The sequence below is a fragment of the Pectinophora gossypiella genome, chromosome 25 (assembly GCF_024362695.1).
Source record: "Pectinophora gossypiella chromosome 25, ilPecGoss1.1, whole genome shotgun sequence".
Classification (NCBI taxonomy): Eukaryota; Metazoa; Arthropoda; class Insecta; order Lepidoptera; family Gelechiidae; genus Pectinophora; species Pectinophora gossypiella.
Window position 1 is genome coordinate 3,966,112 of NC_065428.1, and position 16,995 is coordinate 3,983,106.

Sequence of the window (16,995 nt, forward strand, 5' to 3'; positions counted from 1 at the left end):
GGTTTCAATAATTCGCGAAGTAGAGGCTACCCTCAAAACTTTACTGCCATCCTTAACGACTGACAAATAAAACCGGAAATCGTTAAACTCCTTCCTAAAGTAGATACTTCGTTCACATACCTACAAAACTTTATTATAAGAGAATTTAACTTGATCTGAAACTTCTAAGGTTTTTGAACAAAGGACAAAGGACAAAAATATAACATGATTATGTTATATTTTTGTCCTTAGGCAGATTAGCCTATATACGTCCCACTGCTGGGCACAAACCTCCCCTCAATCAACCGGTGGGGGTATGTCGCATAATCCACGCTTCTCCACTATGGGTCGGTGGAGGTGTTATTTACGGCTAATAGCCGCAATGCCCTTACCAAACAAAAGACAGTCCCACAAAATGATTTCGACAATGTCCCGATCGGGAATCGCACCATTCAAATTCAAAAATATCTTTATTCAATAGGTAACATAGTTATTGAATCGTCATTTTTTACATAACGAACTTCTTATCCACCTAAAACTACTGCCCAATAACCCGACAGAATTAAGTTGACAGCACACGACAAACGAGGAATGAGTGAATGAATCAATAACCCGGGAGAATCAAACAGGCATTAAGTGACCAATACATAAACATAAACAAATACTTTATTGCACAAACAGGAAAAAACAAAATACAAAACAAAAGAGAAATAGAATTAGTACAATAGGCGGCCTTATTGCTAAGTAGCAATCTCTTCCAGGCAACCTTTAAGTATAGGAGATATTAAATATTAAGTAATATAGCGGGATAGTGCAGCATGGGAATACTTGTGCATATAAAAATAAATACACTTTCGACTACATAAACTACATAATAATAATACACATAATTATAATTGTTATAATAAATAAATATCACTACTTAAACTACTACATATACTATGGAAGAAAAGGAGTAGATAGATTATGAAGATGAAGAGGAAATAGAGGTACCGTAAAGCACGCGATTGTTGAGATGAAAAACTTAAGGATAAATTATACTAAGAGTAATATTTGTTAGGACAGTCGATACTTAGTATGTCGGTATTCTACAGACTGCACTTCGGGGAGTGTGCCCGCGATCTACACGAGCTCATTCCACCATCCCCCTTTATCTTTGGACTTCCAGACGTACGGCCGGGTTCCATCCCTATTTGGTGGATATCCCAACTATTCGCACAAAGCGCTTCGCATCATCCTTCATTATGCGCACTGCTAGGGAGTGGAATTTTTTGCCGTCTTCTGTTTTTCCGAATGCATATAACCCGGGTGCTTTAAAGGCCAGAGTGAACAGGCACCTTCTGGGCGAGCTCCCTCGATCTTAGGTGTCGTCAATGCCTTCGAGCAAGTCTGGGGCCAAGAGAAAACCCATAAAAGGTAAAAAAATAGTACTAAAAACGTAAGGATAATGAAAATTAGGATGCAATAGAAAACCCATTTAAAGAAGTGTGGTTATGCTCCATCCAAGTATTTACAGGAGTAAATAAATCGTTTCTTAACTGCAACCACAAGAATTTACCCACTATAACTTAATAAAAACCAGTCATATCGTAACATGAGCGATGCAAAAAAAACCTGATAGACCAACAATGTTTGCCTACTAAACAGACAGGTTTGTTATCTCAACATCTGCCGTTCCTGTCTTATCCTTATCGCCCCGGTCGTGATATCGAATCCCTGGAATAGGTCCTTGTTGAACATAATATGGCGCCTAGACGATACCATTGAATAAGAAATCAGAAATCAGAATCATTTATTCAACGTAATTAGCATGGATAAACTTAGATAGATAGATAGAATCTTTATTGAACTTTTTGAAGGTCAATGTAACATTTTTGAATTTACGTCATTTCGCAAGGTGTTATGGCTGAGGAGAAGAAATGACAAGAAACTGCAACAGCAACACATCTTTTAAATCAATGAGGGTACATTACAAGTTATTTAATATAGTTATTAAATCCTCTCCAATCTTCCTCAATCTTCATTTTTATCATTTAGGTAATCATTCATCTTATAATAAGTTTTTTTACACAAAGTAAGCTTTCGTGAGCTTTAAATTTATTCTCTGACAAATTTAAAATATTATCTGGTATTTTATTGTAAAAACGTATACATAACCCCAAAAAAGATGAATTTAATTTACCTAATCTAGAATTTTGAACAACAATTTTATTTTTATTCCTTGTATTGTAAGTATGCCTCACAGTTTCTCGGAAGGAGAGATACATTTTTACGTACGTAAGGAATAATACAGGGTGTTAGTGACATCGTAACGAAAACTTTGAGGGATGATTCAGACCATGATTCTGAGTCGATATCAAGTGGATTTTTCCGTCGCAAAAGTATGGATAGGAAAATAATTAAAAAAAAAAACAAAAAAAATAACAAATAAACAAAGTAATACAGGGTTGTATTACGTATAGAACGGCAACTCTCCACTCCCCACCAGCGACTGAGCTAGGTTTACCTCACCCCTCTCAGTCTTACTTTAGTCTTCAGTCGTATGGGCGTCAGACGTCACACACACAGATGCACGTTTACGATAACGTCAATGTATAGTGTCCGTATAAAACGAAGTTTTGTATGAAGTGTGCGGGGTGTGGCGGAACCTTGTTTAAAGTTTTTTTTTTTTTGACAGATAAGACACAACAGTCAAGTACTTACTGACATTAACATAACATAAGTTCACGACTAGTCCAATTGGGGTAGTCAGAGGTACATCAAGGTAAAATAAGTACCCACACCTTAACGAGCTTTCTGTTAGACCAACGTGATAGGTGGTGAGCCGTATCGCCGTATGTAATGGTCGACAACTGTGTTACTGACAACAGCACTTAAGCGAACCGGGGGTAGAACCGACGCTCCCCGTTTGAGAAGCGAGCTGGTGAATTACAAGACCCACACTCACAGTAACTATCAGGAAAAAAACAAAGCAATAAAATTACTCTGTGTTATGAAAACGCGCGTGAATCGGGGGATTCCCGGCTTCTATGAACTGAGACATTGTTGGCTTTGACCTCCGTGTTGGCCTCCGTGGTCCAGTGGGTTGAGCGTTGGGCTCACGATCCGGAGGTCCCGGGTTCGAATCCCGGTGGGACACAACACGAAAATCACTTTTTGATCCCTAGTTTGATTACAGGACATTACAGGCTGATCACCTGATTGTCCGAAAGAAAGATGATCTGTGCTTCGGAAGGCACGTTAAGCCGTTGGTCCCGGTTACTACTTACTGATGTAAGTTAGTAGACGTTACATGAGCCATGTCAGGGGCCTCTGGCGGCTCAATAGTAACCCTGACACCAGGGTTGATGGGGTTGGTAATCCACTTCACAACCCACACGATAGAAGAAGAAGAAGTTGGTTTTGACACGAAGTAGTTAGATGAATATGATTAACGATATGGTGATAGGTGATTAGCCCATCGCCCATGAAACATGTTAGAAAGGACGCAAACCCTCTGTCGGTTTTTACGACATCAGGGAATGGTTGAAAAACAAAACTTTTTTTACGATATCAGACATAAACTGTGATGAAATATAGTAAGAGTTTTTTCTGGGAAAGTACAGCATGTAGGTCTCTACCTACATGCTGTACTTTCTCAGCAAAAAGAGCACTTTAAAACAAAAAAAAACCACTATTGTTCGGTTAAAAAAACCATATCTCCGTTTTGGCAAATGTTTTTAATATTTAAGGAAACCACCGCTCCCTATTTCACCGGATATCCGTCTCCACTTTGTTTATGAGCCACAAAAAGGCAACATTTTATTATGCATGTTATGTTATTTAATTTACAGAACGCTTCCACGCAGCCACGCTGGAGGAATTTGGATTTTAGGGTTCCGCATAAGATAACATAAAGCCCGTAATCCCAAATGGAAATAGATTAGTGAAAAGTCAACAATCCATACTATTATTACTATTACTATTTGCGAGTAACATAGGTACACTTTGAATCGTCAATTTTTACATAACGAACGTCTCATCCGCCTAAAACTACTGCAGCTTCTCACAACCTGTATAGCCGGGGAAAAGAAGCTGTAAGAAAAACCTCGGCACAGGGCCCTAGACGTTCTTTAAAAAAATAAAAATAAAATATTTTGTGGAAAGCTGTCCCCAACCCCATCAAAGGGGTGAAATTTTATTGCCCAACGCTCAACCACTGGACCACAGACGCCGTTGTATGCTAACGTATAACGAAGTATGTACAAATAACATCGACATCTTCCAAGAAACCCTCACTGACTTTAAATTACGAGTTTTACATTCGATATTCAATTTCCTATACCGTTACTTTTAATAGTTTTTATCCAATTATTATTTAACTTCTAGCTATAAGTTACCTAAAACAAGTGTACATGTTGTTTTATTATGTATTTAAAATTTGAACTTGAATGTTGTATACACCTGTAATGGTATAACATACGGTCATTGTGCGTATCATAAATTAAATAAATAAATATTTATTAGCGCGTCGGGAACTGCTGAGAGCTGAGATGCTTGTGTGAAAATTAGTTATTAGTTACATAAAAATCATAAACAGCCTTTATACGTCCCACTGCTCGGCACAGGCCTCCCCTCAATCAACCGGAGGGGGTATGGAGCATACTCCACCACGCTGCTCCAATGCGGGTTGGTGGAGGTGTTTTTACGGCTAATAGCCGGGACCGACGGCTTAACGTGGCCTCCGAAAAACGGAATTATCTTACTTTTTCGGACAATCAGGTGATTCAAGCCTAAAAAGTCTTTACCAAATAAAGGACAGTCTCACAAAGTGATTTCGACAATGTCCCCATCGGGAACATCTTAGTTAATATCAATTTTATTTGTGAATGCTTCAGTAGACATTTTTATTGCATATTTCACAGCGGCCCATGACGTGTCAATAAATAAATGTTCTGGACACATTGTAATGAGATATAATTTTAATGCAAAATGTACAGAACCCGAATGCAGAACCCAGGCCTGTTCTTACCTTTTTTTTGCTTACTTTCACTGCCAAATCCAGTGTTTGTGGTAGATGGAAGAAATGTTTTCTTAAATTAAGATTTAAACAGATGCTTTATTTGAAAGACAGGCGCCTCTACCTGACTGCGCCTGGGCAAGTCAAGATTATAGTCTTCTTGGAGAAACGTTAAGGAACCGAATACAATTCATACTCCTATCTTCTTATCCTATCATACGGGTTGCGAGGTGGATGACCGACCTCAGCAACGCTGGTGTCAGGGTTATTATTGCGCCGCCAAAGGCCCCTGACATGACTCATGTAACGACCACGCACTAACACATAAAAAAATCTGTTACAAAGTGACACAATCCGGGCCTAATTTTTAAATAGAAATTTCTTCCAGGTAACCTTGGCGTGAAAGAACTTGTTAAATATTGGCATACAACACTTATTAACTATTTATTTGTACTCTCTTGTGTAAGTTGTTTCAGGGCGTGGTCGACGATTTCCCTCAATCAGCGCCTATCGCTATCGACCTACTAGGGTCGATTAATTCTTTCAAATATGTTTCCTCTCAGACGACGCCCTGACCCCAGGTTCGCGCCCAACTGGACACCCTCAGGCCTGTTGTCTTTAACGTTGTACCGGGTGAGAGCCTTCAGCGCTCCCCATTTGTCCGGCCAAGTAGTTAATGCCATCTGCGGCAAATCAACAATAAGTCACGTCAAAAAAAAAATGGGTAAGTTGTTTTTATTGCGTGTTTTGATTGTAAGTTATGTGTTATTCCGTGTTTTATTTTTTATCTGTTCTGTGGTGTACCTTCATAATAAACATTTATTTCTTTTTTAATTCTTGTCTATTCAAATGTTCTATTAAAACCTAAAATGTAAGAAAATAAACGGACATATAGTTAAAGGGTTTCTATGTTCCAACCGTACCCTTTAAGAGGTCTACCATAGACTACCCTCACTAGACACATCATCGCAAGATGAATTAAGTACCCACACCTCACCGAGCTTTGAGTTACACCAACGTGATAGATGGTGAGTCTTCTATCGTGTGGGCTGTGAGGTAGATTACCAACCTCATCAACCCTGGTGTCAGGGTTATTATTGAGCCGCCAAAGGCCCCTGACATGGCTCATGTAACGACTACGTACTCGCATCAGTAGGTAGTAGCCGAGACCAACTTCTTAAAGTGTCTTCTGAAGCTTAGTTTAGGACAATCAAGTAAGTGGTGACTGAGAGTCTATAACGGTCGAGCTAACTGTGTTACTGAAAACTGCACACACCACACACAGACATGCTTGCTTATCTTCCCAATATATTGTTAGGTATTTTGGCAATTATAGCAATGGAAACCTCGTAATATCTCAAAAAAAGATGTGTTAAAAAAAATGTGTAATGTGCAATTATCTCTGATCTAAACATTAATTCAAACTCATAAAGAATCAACATCATTATCATCTGAATTAACATTAACAAAACAAAAAAAATATATACAAATTCATTTGCCTTCACGGCAAATTGTATCAGTGCAAATGCAAAATCAAAGATGTCTTGAAGGCAGTCTACTGAAGGTAATCTGTGTGACGCCATAAAATCAATCCCTGCGGTCGAGGGAGAGGCCAAAATTTTATCAAGCCCCACTCACGTGAGGGATAAAAAGGGAACCTTCCTCTTGTTTTTACAAGGGCATATTTGTCACCTTTGTTTTTAAGGGGGACTTAAGATAAAAGGTGATTTATTTAATGTGGGACGACGTAAGTCGGCCAGTGTGGTGTGAAAATTAGTTCTATCTTTTGTTTCGGAAGAAAGTCGTGAAAAAGATAGGTTTGAAAAAAGAATTGCGGCTCATACACGCAGCCGTAAAGGCTGGAAATTATAAAGCAAAATATAAAAATAAGATTTACTTTTAAATTTTAAGTTGCAATAGGCTAGTTCCCTACTAGTCAAAAATGGAATTTGTATGAAAAAGCTCACAGTGACGTCATAAAAAATGTGATGAAATGTCGGACTTATTATTACGATTTCTTGATTAAAATTCATTAATAATAAAAGTTAAATAATAAAAAGAAAAGGTTTACTCTTTAGTTTTAGAAATCAGAATTCTTTATTTAGAAATCAGAATTTCATAATTTATCTTGACCCTAGTACACGACCCAATTACTTCAATTCCTTGATGTTAGTCACTATTAGAAGTTGATCAACGCTTTAAGGATTCAGAATTCGAGTATTTTCACTCATCTCCGATGACGTCACTAAACCTGATGAAGTTACTCTACAATATAGCACGACTATATACAAGATGAAACCACAGCAAGTACCCACACCTCACCGCGCTTTCTGTCAGACCAACGTGATCGGTGGTGAACCGTATCGCCGTCTATAATGGCCGAGAACTGCACTAAAGTTAAATTAATAACTGATTGGTCCAAATCCGGCCCCGGGGTTCGAACCGGCGCTCCCGTTTAAGAAGCAAGCCGTCACACTGTCAATAATACAAAAACGATACAAATCAGACAGACAGTCGCTTCTGTAAAATGCCGGACATGTCAAATGTTCAGGGTTGGTCAACAGACCGTGAAAACGGGATATCACTAGGGAGAGGATGGAAATATAACAGCATAGCCTACTGTTTGGTATGGAGCATACACGGAATAGAAGAAAAAAGATAAAAAAGCCCTAACGTGCATTTTGTATGAGAACAGTCCCCTCCCCTCTCTTCTCTTCTCCTCCCGTCTCTTTTACAAACAGATAACTACGATAGCTCTACTGCTTCTCAAATTCCATAGGCACTTTACTGCAAATTTATAATTACTTTTCGTAAAATACTCTATTTTTTTTTGATAAGGTTTTTAGCTTTCATGTGATAAGGAAGGATCTCCTTACATGATACTCGAAATTTGTTTTTTTTTTTTTCCATGCAGGTTATAATGCACAAGACGACCTTTTAATATGCTATCGCGGAGTTCCGTGCGTCGTAAAGTTCGTGGACGAGTGTAGCGCAAAGTTGAAGAATGAACTATTTGCTCATACTTGTCTGGCTGTAACCTTTGCTCCCTGGGCAAGGATGAAGACCTCAACGGTTGCAGAGGCGGAGATAGGAGCCATCGGTACGGCTATGCAGGACGGAACAGGCGAGTCAGAGGGACTGTAACCTGGAACCTGACATAGGGCAGCAGTAACTCTCAGTACTATTCAGAGGCGGAGGACAGGAGTCCTAGTATGGCTTTGTAATAGACTACTCTGGGCGCCATCCCACTTGCGTCAGACAGAGTACTGCGGGGCGGAATGCAAGAGGGAAACCACTGCCCTATTTTTCCCTAAAAAAGTAGCATGGAAAATGCTGTACCGACAAGAGCGTGGCTCTTAAATTGGTGATGATTATAGGATATTAATGTATAACTTTATTTACACTTGTGCTTATGGGTAATTCTACGATAAGTTCACTACTACATCAGAGGTACATCCATCGCAAGATGAACTAAGTACCCACACCTCACCGAGATTTCTGTTAGACCAACGTGATAGGTGGTGAGCCGTATCGCCGTCTATAATGGCAGAGCCCACTGTCTTAGTGAAAAAAAAATAGCATAACGACAAAACATAGCATCACGCGTGTACCCCCAAGGGGGTAGGCAGAGGTGTACAGTTACGAATATACACCCTCTCCCGTCAACATCAAGGATTGTATTCATTAAAGTGATACTGCAGGTCTAAAAGTAAGTCTACCTACCCCCGTTAGTGATCAACGTATGTTTTCTAGATCTTTACTCCTCTTTTTCCCGTTCTCTCACTGCTGGGAATCTTTAGTAAGTCAATTCATTAGTCATAGGTCATAGTATACCTTAAGATCTAATTTCACAACGATAGTTCAAATTCCAAAGTAAGCATTGCGATCAGCACTAAACAAAATAGGAAGAATTATTCAGGCTAAATACACCTCTGTTTCTTTTCAGGCTTGAATCACCTGATTGTCCGAAAAAGTAAGATGATTCCGTGCTTCGGAGGGCACATTAAGCCGTTGGTCCCGGCTATTAGCCGTAAAAACACCTCCACCAACCCGCATTGGAGCAGCGTGGTGGAGTATGCTCCATACCCCCTCCGGTTGATTGAGGGGGGGGCTGTGCCCAGCAGTGGGACGTATATAGGCTGTTTATGTATGTTATGTACATCTCTGGCTACCTCTTTGGGGATACAGGCGTGGTGCTAGGTATTTATGTTCATAGTTGTGTGTTAGTTTTCTTTACTCCCTTTACAGCACAGGGGGGTTAAAAAAACTATTGCAATTTGACATTGCGCATATTAATATGAAAGTAAGTGCGCAATAAAAAAAAATGTAAATGTCAAATAGGCTACGTTCACCAAACACAAGATGGCGTTGTACAGTCATGAGCAATATAATGTACCCACTTTAGGACTCTGTCGCACTAACATATTTGACATTTAATGAGACTTACAGTACAATTTGTCAAAAAAGTTATTGTGACATGGTACCAAAGTGTATACATTAATGCTCGTGACCGTACAGCTTTAACGTGATAATTACCTATTTTCCCATTACACGGGTACATAATTAATTATTCCAAAATGACACAAGCATATATAAAAATAATTGCTGCTTGATATTTGGATCACATTATGTATATGTAGAATTATGTTGCTACCTATATTGCTTCTCTTTATTTTGATTAGAATAATAATGGGTGGAAGATGTAATTGCGCCTGGGTGTAATAAAAAGGGTCATCATTTGTACCGGAAAACAAAGATAAAAAATGCATAATGCCTGTTATCCATGAAACTAGAAAGTTAAACGGAGGAAAATCTGTCATGACACAATCTGACATACGCCTTGTTTATGTCCTATCCTTTACCTTATAATTTATCAACTGCCACTCTCTCATTACATTTCGACTCTGTATTATTGTCTATTAACCAGTTACACTACATAACCATATTACAACATTATTATACACTAATCATACTACCTTTCAACTATTAAATCAACCATAACTTATAAATCCACACTATATTCAATATCAACAAATTATACTCCACATACAAACACAGCAATATGTGCAAGGCGTACCCCATTAGCGCTGCGCACATAATAATGCCTCCCTATGTACTTTATATATAAAAAAAAAACTGACATACGCCATATGTATTGTTGAGAGACGTACCCTATAAAGTCCCTCATTGTTCGATGAGGCCTTTTTAACCCCCAGAAGTAATAATAATAATATCTTAAGGGGCCTCTACGTATTGGCTTCGGCCAAACGCACGCCTTCCAAAAGTCCGGGACTCCATAGGCTTGAGATATGGAAACGACATACAATATTTTACGAATCAAACAAAGTACAATTTAAACTGTTAACAGCGAGCCCTGCACTAGAGATCACCTGTATCGCAGTGGCTCAATAAGATAAAAATTTAAAAAAATATACATCAAGTCCGGTGAAAACTTAGCTTACTAGTAAAGTATAGTGGAACTTAATTCAAATTCAAAAATATCTTTATTCAGTAGGTAACATAGTTACACTTTGAATCGTCAATTTTTACATAACGAACGTCTCAACCGCCTAAAACTACTGCAGCTTCTCACAAGCTGTATAGCCGGGGAAAAGAAGCTGCAAGAAAAACCTCGGGACAGGGCCCTAGACGTTCTTTAAATAAGTTGAAGAAACCAGTTGGATTATTGAAATTGTCGTTTGACGTATCTAAAGATAACTAAAACTTTTTCAATAATATCAAGCGATACTCGACAAGTATGTCCTGCTTACGTGATCTATCTTGAGTAAACGGAACTATCAATAAGCCTATAACATAAAGTTAAAATAGATACAGTAAACAGGTAGACGTCGATATGATACCTATTTCCTATAAGAAATCAAACTCAATCTTCTCTTAAAAAATCAAAATCAAACTCTTATTCATTTGATAACATAGGTAGACTTTAAATTGTATTTTTTTTAGATAAGTAATCGTAAAATTCAAATTCTTTTACAAAAATGACATTGTCTTTTTGTGACTATTTGTGTTTTTGTTTTTTTTGTGTGTGACTATTGCATAGGCTATTTATGTTTATGTAATTTTTCTGTTAAATTAGGCATAAAAAAATGTCTCATAGAGCATGGTGTAAAAGCACAAGGAGGACCTACCTACCTAATTTCTGTTTGATAATTTCTATGGACAGATGGGACTCTATACTAATCGGTATTATTTCTTACTAGATTTTGCTTACCTACCACTACCTTGAAAACCGCGAAGTATCTTTTTAATGCGCAGTCAGGATTTTTTTTTATAATAGGTACCTAAATATTTTTTCTTTTTGGTTATGGTAGTGTATTATACCTAATTATGAATTATTTATTACCAACATAGGTAGGTAAGTTATGATGATGGAAAAGTCAATTTCGAATGTAATATGAACTACCTCATTCATATTTTATTTTTCGGCTAGCTAAATGGACACTATTACGGTTTAAATACCTACCTGCCGTCCGATTAATTACCTACCTACAACGCAGTAGATTATAAGTACACCTATGTTTGTCTACCACTTTAAATAATTATTAAATGAAAATAGGTAGGTATTATGTTAATTTACTCAGCGGTCCCTAATTTTTATTTCTTTTCATGAAACCATGCTTTTTTGACGGATCTCACATTTTAAAAAGATAAATATTTTAATTGTGTATAAATTTAGGTACAGTTATAGATAATAGGTCGATAATAGGTTCGAAGTTGCAGTTATAGGTAGTTGCAAATTAAGTTTCACAAACTTTTGCCTTACCTATTACCTACTACGTAGGTACCTAGTTATTAAACAAAACACGACTTCATTTTACTGACACCGTAGGTACCTTACCTAAAGTGTCAAATGGTGGTTAGGTTACAGTTTTTTCTTACGAAAACTATTTAAAAAAAGTCCCGGCATAGAATAAGGAATAATAAAAAGAATAAGGAATAATACCTACCTAGGTACTACGCACCCGGCCAGTATGTGGGTAAGTACCTACCTACCTAACTATTAGGTACCTACCTACCTAACTTGTGTCCCGGGCCTCGAGACATCTGCGACATTTTGACGGAAGCGGAACCCTACGATTTTGCAAACCACCTTTTTAATAAAGAATTAGGTAGGTAGGTAGGTAATCTTAAGTTTTGCTGAATTGAGTCGATTTCCCAAAAGCATAGGTACCTACCTACCTATTTTGAATAAAATCCAAAAACCAGCGCCTAATTGGTATAATTGATCGAAGTGATGAAGTCGGTCATTGTCACAAGAGAAAAATCGAAATAAAAAACCTTACTTGCAAACCGTCTTAAGAAGGTACCTACCTAGGTATTTGAATTCAAAACCTATGCACTATTAGGTACCTACCTACCTAACCTATGTCCCGGGCCTCGATACATCTGTGACAGTTTGACGGAAGCGGTACCCTACGATTTTACAAATCACCTTTTTAATAAACAATTAGGTATGTAGGTAATCTTAAGTTTTGAGTCGGTTTCCCATATGCATAGGTATTTTGAATAAAATCCAAAAACCAGCACCTAATTGGTATAGTTACCTATTTGATCAAAGTGATGAAGTCGGTCATTGATCTCACAAGAGAAAATCGAAGTAAAAGCCTTACTTGCAAACCGTCTTATTTGAATTCAAAACCTATGTTAGTACAAGTAAGTACTAGGCACCTACCTACTTACTATCAATGTCATATTGAAAACGTTTAGAATTACACAAGTCTATTTACAACCTTAAATCTTCACTAAAGAATAAAGAAATAGTTCACAATTACCCCTTTTAGTTCGTAGAGAGCTGTTATTACGAGACAGTTTGAAAATAAGCTCTGACACAGTACACTTAATAGCTATAAACGTACCTGTTTTTTTCCAAGAAATCTGCTTGCTCCATACACAACACAACACCTATTTCTGTTTCAAACAGAACACTAACACTGTATAAATCTTAATTCACATCATCCGTCACAATAAACCAAGTAATCACACACAGAAATAAAAAAAAAGTAAATAAATATCCTTTCGAACCAGCGTGTTAGCTCACATACTATGTTCCACAAAACACTGAAATCCACCTTTAAACGCACAATAAAAAGTCGTTTTAGGTATATCTGTTCAACGTCACTATTTTTACGAGCGTAATTTACCGATTTACGAAGCAAAGAGACAATAACTCCACGTCCAACCGCTACGGGCGCCAGAGCGCGACTGACGCGCACTCTATCGGGATAACAGGAGCGAGCTTATAAAAAAAAAAATAGCGCAACCACCGCTGACGTTCGAACTTCGAATTTGAAAATTAGAAAAGTTTGATTTTGGACGTTTGATTTGATTACGTTTGGCTTGTGTTTGCGCAGATTGTCACGTCAAATATATTTGTCAAATAGAATGTTTTCTGTTTGCAGTTCTATATTGGCTTCCAAAACGAAAAATGGATAAAAATACTTATTATAATTTTATGTAGGTGTTAAGGCGTGTATCAAGTGCCTTTCGATCAAAATCTAACAAAGATACCTTTTCTTTGACGTAAATATGTCCCATAGGTAACTAGATGGGTTCTATTTAAAGGTCTTCCTTTAAAAGTACCTACTTACCTAAGCAGGTACTTACGCTGTAAAGTTTATTCCACCACCCACGCTGCTCCACTAGGCCTGAGGGTGGGTTGAAAAATTTACGCATATCTATTTTTGTACGATGATTTTAATACGCTAGGTGGGTGGGTTACCCACATGAACGAATTTGATAACGAATTCATCATAGGAAAGAATAGGCTGGGGGACTTTTGTAAAATGCAATCTAGAAATAGAATCCAGTCTAAAATTAAAAATCAATCACGTTAATTTCTCTTTTTGACTGATTTGATATATTACACATTTTATTATTCAGGATCTTAAATAATTTAAAACAAACAGATAGCTGTCGACCACACTTCCGAAATCATAAAATACTTACGCTTCCTTCTCTATATATTTTAGAAATTTGTAAATTTGTTCGTAAATACCAAGATTTTTTTAAACGTCGCGAAGATTAAATTTACCTATATCTAGACTCGTCCTACATTCTTGTAGCCCATATGTGATGTCCATCAAAATTTATAATAAACTGCCTAACATATTAAAAGAAGAAAAAAGTGACAAAATCTTTATTAAAAAAATAAAAGAACTTCTCATTAATAAATGTTACTACAGCACTAGTGAATACCTTAATGATACTGATGTTACCATTTGAAAAGCTTCCTCCTCTCTTTTAAACTTCTTTTTTGTTGTGCCCGAAAGGGTCTATGATGTGAAACTCATACATGTAACTTACAAACTTGTACACCATCATAGTATGCAAATAAAGAATATTGAAATATTAATAATTAATTACTTAGCTACGTTTATGGATAACGTGATATCAAACATGTATATGACGTTAAAATAAACTCACATAGATATAATCTCACGACTATATCCCAATTGGGGTAGTCAGAAGCACATCCATCGTAAGATGAACTAAGTACGCACACTTCACCGAGCTTTCTGTTAGACCAACGTGATAGGCGGTAAGCCGTATCGCCGTCTGTAATGGTCGCACCAACTGTGTTAGTGAAAACTGCACTGAAAATACAATAACATAAACAGCCTATATACGTCCCACTGCTGGGCACAGGCCTCCCCTCAATCAACCGAAGGGGATATGGAGCATACTCCACCACGCTGCTCCAACGATCACACTCACGATCTGGAGATCCGGGTTCGATTCCCCACATTGTCGAAAGCACTTTGTGAGACTGTCCTTTGTTTGGTAAGGACTTTTCAGGCTTGAATCACCTGATTGTCCGAAAAAAGTAAGATGATTCCGTGCTTCGGAGGGCACGTTAAGCCGTTGGTCCCGGCTATTAGCTATAATAACACCTCCACCAACCCGCATACATACATACATACATAAACTCACGCCCGTAATCCCTAATGGGGTGGGCAGAGCCACAAGTAATCAAAGACAACTTGCAGCCACTGTTGATACGAAGTCCAAAGATGGATATGATGAACCTTATGGTGATAAGGGATCAGCCTATCGCCCATAACATTAGTCCATCATGTTAGAGGACACAATCCTTCTGTCGGTTTTTACCAACCCGCACTGAAGATAAATTAATAAATTATTGTTGCAAGTCCGGTACCGGGGTTCGAACCGGCGCTCCCCGTTTGAGAAGCAAGCCGGTGTACCACTACACCACAGTGACTACAGTGCATACAAACTCGAACAACCATAATTCCCGAACGTTTATCTCTACAATGGTGCTGATTCCAGTTCACACATCTAAGTTTATTTTAAGTTATACCTGTCATCGTCTTATCCGCCGGAAAGAAAAGGGACGGGTACTGTGGATGTGGATGTGGGGGACACCTTCGGGGCAGTGCCCCCTTGGTGTTGGCGCTTTCGCCGCCCGCGAATACGGGCGGGGCACGGGGTCGGGCTACGGCGGGTGAAATTCGCCCCTCCGTAAGCCCTGTGTCAAATCCGCTATTGCCGCCGGCGAGGTCGAAGCCGTCGATAGTGACGGCTGCCCTCAAGTCGGCGGACTGGGTCAATCCAGTGCTGGGACCGCATCCTCGTCGAGCTCCTCCACCTCTACTAGCTCGCGAGGATACGGTTTCCAGTCGGGTGGGCGCGCGTGGTATGGAGCCAGATTCCGTAGGTGCACGAAATCTGACTAGTCCGCGCGCACGAACATCCTGGTCGAGAGCTTGGAGATGTAGTCATCCAAGGTTTCGACTTAGGGACGGGTAATTGACAGACATAAATTTATGGAACACATGTCAATTTTAAGGCTAAAACCTCCAAAACTTACGTAATATTGATTTAAAAAACCCTTCCAAAATTTTATGTTGGCCAACTTCAACTTTATGGTTGTATGGCAACCGGTCGTTTATATTGGCCAATAACTAGACAAAATTAGTTGACAGCAAACGTCAAACGGATCATATATGAGCGAGATGCGTATTTTATTCGCCCATCTCAAACGTGATACTGGCAGAATTGTGACCACACAGAAGCCATTCATCAAGAATTGAATTGAATTGAATTCGCCCGGGCTATTAATTCACTCACTCATTTTAAAATCAAATGTTGTCAGTCATACGTCCCTTTCCTTTTCGGCAAATAAGAAATAATATTAGGTGTCTCCAGGAATTGGGGCCAATGACGACGGAAATTATATCTGTGAGCCATCTCATTATCTACTTAATAATTGACATAACATTTTCGTATTTACGAGACGTTTCCTCTCCTAATAACATTTATGATCTGTGGTAAACACACTGACGTTTGATAAGTTTATCATCGATAGATAATTTAATTATGTCGAGTGAAGTATTTCTGATTTATGTGTGTGCGCCAGTGTCATTTTATATTGGCTATCGGTTACTCTATTTTGATCCTGTTACATTTAAACAATAATTTAGAACTAAATCTAGGTGAAACGGTGAACGCGCTCGGTCTGCGATTGTTGAAGTTAAGCAACTTTCGCAAAGGCCGGTTATAGGATGGGTGACCACAAAAAAAAAGTTCTCATCTCGAGGTCCTCCGTGCTTTGGAAGGCACGTTACGCCGTTGGTCCCGGCTGCATTAGCAGTCGTTAATAACCATCAATCCGCACTGGGACGCGTGATGGTGTAAGGCCGGTCTCCCTATCCATCCATAGGGAAGGCCCGTGCCCCAGCAGTGAGGACGTTAATGGGTTGATGATGATGATGATGATGATGACCCAGTAAGGAGAAAAAAGGTAATTAACAAGTTAAAACTCGTTAGCGCCTTCTATATTATTTTTGGAGAACGTAATCTGGAAAGTCCCTCATTGATTTTCATACCTACTAGGTTTAGACCTAGTTCAGAAGGCGCGATTTACTCGCGTTTTCATACCACAGAGTAATTTGATTACTTTATAGATTCCTGCATGCTTGGAGATCTGCGTCTGTCTCCGTACGATGTTAAGTACTCTGTGGTATTACAACGCGCGT

The 16,995-nt window shown here is 38.6% G+C and overlaps 1 protein-coding gene across 2 annotated transcripts in view; it reads right to left on the reverse strand.

The window, feature by feature from the left end:
* LOC126378048 (titin-like) overlaps window positions 1-16,995 on the reverse strand; it is a 795,425-nt gene that overhangs the window by 559,722 nt on the left and 218,708 nt on the right. Inside the window, exon 1 of one of the 2 annotated variants that reach the window (XM_050026147.1) lies at window positions 12,856-13,184. The exons of the other annotated variant lie outside the window; for it this stretch is intronic. The gene's annotated coding sequence lies outside the window, so the exon portion shown is untranslated. Of the gene's footprint in view, window positions 1-12,855; window positions 13,185-16,995 lie in introns of those variants that run through there. 2 annotated transcript variants of the gene reach the window in all.